This window comes from Ursus arctos, unplaced genomic scaffold (assembly GCF_023065955.2).
Source record: "Ursus arctos isolate Adak ecotype North America unplaced genomic scaffold, UrsArc2.0 scaffold_5, whole genome shotgun sequence".
In the NCBI taxonomy this organism is placed as follows: domain Eukaryota; kingdom Metazoa; phylum Chordata; class Mammalia; order Carnivora; family Ursidae; genus Ursus; species Ursus arctos.
In genome coordinates this window covers 39720490-39726085 of record NW_026623067.1, presented here as the reverse complement: position 1 = coordinate 39726085, position 5596 = coordinate 39720490, and the positions used below count along the sequence as shown (strand labels likewise).

The following is a 5596-nucleotide window of genomic DNA, read 5'->3' as shown; positions in this document are numbered from 1 at the left end:
AAAAAATACTACCTTGACTTCTTCCAGCACATGCTCAGACCGCCCAACCTGTCTTGCTCTCTAGCGTCTGTAACAAGGAAGAGAAGAGTGATTCTGGGAATGATAATGACTTGCACCAACTGACTCGACCCCCTCCTTCTGGGAAATTCAAAGCCCTCCACATCCCGGCTTCTCTCGAGGGGCTTTTACTTACAGTATATAATTTTTTTTCCTTTCTTTTCCTCTCTCTCTTGGCTTATCTGAGTCTTCTAACCACTCTACAATGAACACAGATTACTTGAGTAATAAAAATGTCTAACATAGACTGATAAAACATGCAAATAAGACCATTCAAAACAGACACTGAGAGCACACACTTTATCGAGTTCCATTTTAACATGTCTACACTACAAAATTTAACACTGTCATTTCATGCAATTGTATTCAACTAAGTCCTTTGAAAAGTTGTAAATTTCTGGTAAAAGTCAAGGCTCATGACTTAAAAACAGAAGACCTGGTCATACAGGCACTTATCTAAAAAAAGGCCAACTAACTGATGGGCAAGGTGCCAGAGAATTAGACAAGTACAAGGACACAAGCTTAGTAAGTCATGTGCCAAATATGGATAAGACATATGTTCTGAGTTCATCCACAGTAAGAAAAGCTGCTCTGCAACTCTATTCCAGTGCTAGAAGCTTCCAGCAGTGCATAGGAGCCAGGATACCCTCTGCATTGATGAAAGAACTTTTCTTTCTTCGTGGGGCTGGTTGGATCATCTTGGAGGTCAACCCTGGTCCCACACAAATGGACCATCCTGGATGCAGCTCAACCACCAGCTAAGAGGGGCCTCTGTTTCTGCCCAGTCTTGGGATCTCATTGTCAAAGTCCAGTCTGTTCCACAAAGTGGTAAGAAGGAAATGAACTGGGCTAGCAATCAAAGACCTGATTTCTAGGTCTGATTCTAGCCAAATACTGCACAACTCAACCACTGCATGCCTTGGCAGCTCCGTTTTACCAAAACTTAGTAACACCCGCCATATTTCACTGTTTGCTGAGGATAAAACTAAGGCAAATGTTAAATTGGGGGGGAGGGGTATGGAAGGTAAGAATAAGGAAGGCAAGAAAGTATTTCAGTACCAGTAAGCAAAATCTGATACTAGTTAGATGAATGGGATTTCACCACCTCAAACCATAGTGAAGTTTAGCAAATACAAGAGATGCAAATGTTGTTCAGCCCAGTGTTGTCCAAAAATACATTCTTAAACTTAGAAACAAAAGAGAAATGAAAAGAACCTTCGAATTTCTCATTTCCACTCTACCTCCTTCACTAGAAAATGGCAAAGCATTTCAAATATGGCCTGTGAGAACTGCGTGAAGATAATATACAAATAGCCCCTATTTCCCAAGGGCAGGCGGGGGGTGGGGGGCACCTGCACGAGACCCAGCAGAACCCTCTGGCCCACAGACACCCATGAGCAGCAGGACTGGTACTCACATCCCATCCTCAGCCCCAGGAGGCAGGGGTTATAACTGGGGTGTGAACTTGGAAGATTCTGGGGATGTATCAACAAAAGGGGTGAAGAGGTCAGCCAGAGCAAAGACTTCCCAAGGCTGAATCAATAGAATCGTCTGTACACAGAGGGGCAACAAATAAAGCACATCAGACACACCAGAGCTATGTGGACCGCCTCAGGGAGGCCTTGCTAATAAGTACAACCCACAGAATCCATCCTCGACTTCCTTATCACACAGAAGACCTCCCCAGGGAAGGTGAATCCAAAGTTCTGGGCCTCTAGAAATGAAACCTGGGGTAGAAAGTACTAAACTGAGAGGTTTGGGTTTTTAAGAAAACAGCCTGAGTCCCCTTACTGTCAGTGAGCTCCGCATCTCTTATCCAGTGGCAACTTAAATGAACAAGTCGCTAAACATTTCTGACCTAAATTGCTTCACATAAAAAAGGAATAACCGTATCTAACACAATTGTTGCTAGGGTCAGATTACATCATACCTGAAAGCACTTGGCCCAGTGTTCGGCTCAATGCACTTCACTCCTATTAATGTCATGCATGGCATCATCACTATTGTTACTACTAACTGGGGAAATGGTTATGTGTACTCAGAGATCATATTACAGAAAAATTCCACTCCCTAAACCCCAAGCTAGAGAATGGGCACTCTGAAGCAGGACTTAGGACTCCCTCCACCCTCAGGACCGGGTACTGTCCTGCCCCACACCTCTCACCACAGTACTCTGTGCAGAGAGCCTCAGGCCTCTGCACAGCATCCAAAGGAAACAACCACTTACCTTGAACAGAATCAACTGTTGGTGAGCCCAAACATGTATAAGAAATCCAACCTGAGCTTGGTTCTGGCTTCCTCACACTACCAAAGTGATTGAAAATTGCATGTGCCCATCGACTACATATATTTACAGAGTCAGATGTCTGAGTAATGGTGTTGCATGCTTGTGAGGGTCTTTTCTGGATTTTTACTAACCTTTTAGGTTGGTCTTATCCAGGCCTCATTGCAGTTGCTTACCCCTCACAATTATAGAAGAAAACCAGGAAGGAGGCAAAACACAAGGGCCACCATGGATTCCAACAGCCTCCTTCCAAAACTTTCTCCAGAGCAGTGGTTCCCAGATTTGGGGATCTAAACAACTAACTTAAACTAAACACGATACAGACACCCAGAGACTCAGACACACACACGCATTTGTTTGCCAATATTGTATTCTGGCAAGCACAATCATTTAAAAAATGTATCTCGTGAGGCGCCTGGGTGGCTCAGTCAGTTGAGCGGCCAACTCCTGATTTCAGCTAGTATCATGATCTTGGGGTTGTGGGATTCAAGGCCCACATGAGGCTTTGAGCTCAGCGGGAGAGTCTGCTTGAGGATTCTCTCTCTCTCTCCCTCTCCCCCTCTCTGCCACTTGTGCACTCCCTTCTCTCAAATAAATGAATCTTATGTATTTACCTATCATTTAATATAAAAAACAGTAGTCTTACCTATTCCAAAATAGAAAGATACACTCTCAGAATAAGACACAGACCTCTGCTTTAAATAAATTTAGCTTTATGAAAAACTCATTACTTACACTGCCTATATTTTTCTCAGCAGAAACTAGGACTCAGCATTTGAGAACTAATGCTCTAGAAGGAGGCATCACTACTTTCCTGTTCCTAAGGACTATCAGTGCTGGAAGATAATGAAGTGGTATTCCAATGCCTGTGTCCATGAACAACAATGGAAAGAGAAGCTTTTTGCCCACGTTGCCAAATATGAAAAGAGAAGCAGTATTAGCCTAGAGGGACATCAGGATCTCTCTGACTAACTCCAGCTGCCCTTCCTCACTCTCGCAGTTGAAAACCTGCCCAGCTCTCCTTTCTGGGTTCTGGTACTTTAACTCTAGGTCACCACTGCTTAGCTGACTAACCCAAACCTCATTTCCATTTTTAAGCCTTTGTATAAAGCCATTTTTCACTCTCCTTTCTCAAATATCTGCTCAAATTAAACATAAATTTGCCACATGACCCCACAATTTCACTCCGAATTACCTAAGAGAAATGACAATATACATCCAAAATATACTATCCAAAAACTTGTATAGAATATTCATAGTATCGATGTACATAACAGACAAAGAGTAGAAATTACCCAGACATCTTTTAATTGGTGAACAGGAACACAACACATAGTATATCTATACAACAGAATACCACTCAGCAACAAAAAGGAATGAACTAGTGACACATGATACTACATGGACGAACCTGAAAAATATTAGGCTAAGTGGAAGAAGCCCACATATTGCAGGATTCCATTTCTATGAAATGGCCAGAAATGGCCAGCATACAGAAAACAGATCAGTAGTTGCCTAGGGGCGAGAGGAGGATTCACTACAAACAGGCGGAGCAAAATTTTTCATAATAAAAAGTAGGGGGGAAAAGCCTGCTAAAAATTATGCTTACTATAATGCTTGGCAGAATTTCATGAGCTTCTATTCAATGAGTGAGCTACTGAGTGAGTGGGTGAGTAAACAAGTGAAGAAATGAAAACTAATTTCCCAGAAGCCTCTCTGATAAGCCTTAACTAGGCCCACATATCTCATTCACCCCAGTCAGCCTCAGTAAGTCACGTGTAATGCACAAATCACGTGTAGTAACGGTGAAGAGGGTTGTGTGTGTGTATGTTTGTACATATGTATACCACCTAATTCTCTGGACTGGGTTGAACTCCATATGCAATTGTCACTTTTGTAGGTCAAAAAGAATTGGTAAAATATTGGTAATTTCAGGTGATTCAACCTATACAAGCAATTTTTGATGCAAGAGATAAGAGAGAACAGAGGCTTTTAGTCAGACCAATCTGTGTGTCGCTCCAGGCTTCAACCCATGATTTTAAGCTTCCACTTCCTAATGTGGAAAATGAGGATAATCAGAGGATCTTGCTCATGGAGCTGCTGTGACTGTAACAATGCACGGAAAGCACCTACGAGTGTTGAAGCGAAGTCACAAAGGAAGCGCTCATTAAGCTACTGCAATTATTGATACATGCTGATCCTATCTCTCTGTGAAACTATACATTCTTCAGTTATCAAGGAGCAGGATTTTCTTTTCTTTGGTATTCATGTGTTCCCTAGACCTGCACACAAGGGATGCTTATTGCTGGCGTCCTGCACAGGTAAGTCTTCCAAAAGGCTACTGAGGCCTGAAAACACAGTTCCCACCCACAGAGCCCCAAGGTGAAAAGTGAACATCACGGCCAGACATTCACGATTCCATTCCAATGTCCTCCTCAGCACAACCTCAGAAATACGATGAAGCAGAGGAAGTGCCATCAGAGAGATTTCCTTCTGCTTATTTCTCAACAAAGATTTTTGGCTGCTATGCAACCAGTGTTTCAGTGCATGATGGGGCTACTCACAAAAGGCCAGGTTTCTCCTAGAAACAACAAAGGATGGGGCTACGGGAAAAATGCAAATAAAATCATACCCCTACATCCTATTAGAAATTCCTTGCCTCATTTGTAGTAATCATAAAGGTAGACAAAAGATTCCAAACAAGAAACAATGGGATTATGGTAGGGTTCCCAGAATTCGCAAATAAAAATATAAGACAATCAGCTGAAGTTAAGGCAACCAACAAGTATTTGGGGACTAACTTATACTACCAATTTTTTTTCTTTATCGGAAATTCAAATTTAACTGGGCATCCTGTATCTTATCTGATAACTCTAGGTTAAATTGGTACCACAGGTAACTATTTTATTTCCCTAATACAATGAATTTTCAATTCAATTAACTATTTTTTAACCACACACACACACACACACACACACACACACACACACACACACTCACTCTCTCTCTTTCTCACCTCTATATAGGCCAGAAAGATAAGGTTCCCAAATTCAATGACTCTGTGTTTGAAACTGGTTTAAGGGTCTACACCACCTACTGTTTACTGAGGGTGTGCCACCTAAGTACTTTACCTCTGTTAGCTCACTAAATGCTCAAATCAGCCTTACGAAGTAGGCCCAGGCACTATTATCTCTATCTTACAGGTGAGGGAATGAGGCTTAGAGAAAAGGAAGAGTCAAATTCAAGTTTAGGTCT

The 5596-nt window shown here is 42.1% G+C and overlaps 1 protein-coding gene across 3 annotated transcripts in view; it reads right to left on the bottom strand.

Moving 5' to 3' along the window:
* Positions 1-5596, bottom strand: part of ARHGAP26 (Rho GTPase activating protein 26) — a 414131-nt gene that overhangs the window by 376173 nt on the left and 32362 nt on the right. Inside the window, exon 2 of one of the 3 annotated variants that reach the window (XM_057306962.1) lies at positions 13-67. The exons of the other annotated variants lie outside the window; for them this stretch is intronic. The gene's annotated coding sequence lies outside the window, so the exon portion shown is untranslated. The remainder of the gene's footprint in view (positions 1-12; positions 68-5596) is intronic. 3 annotated transcript variants of the gene reach the window in all.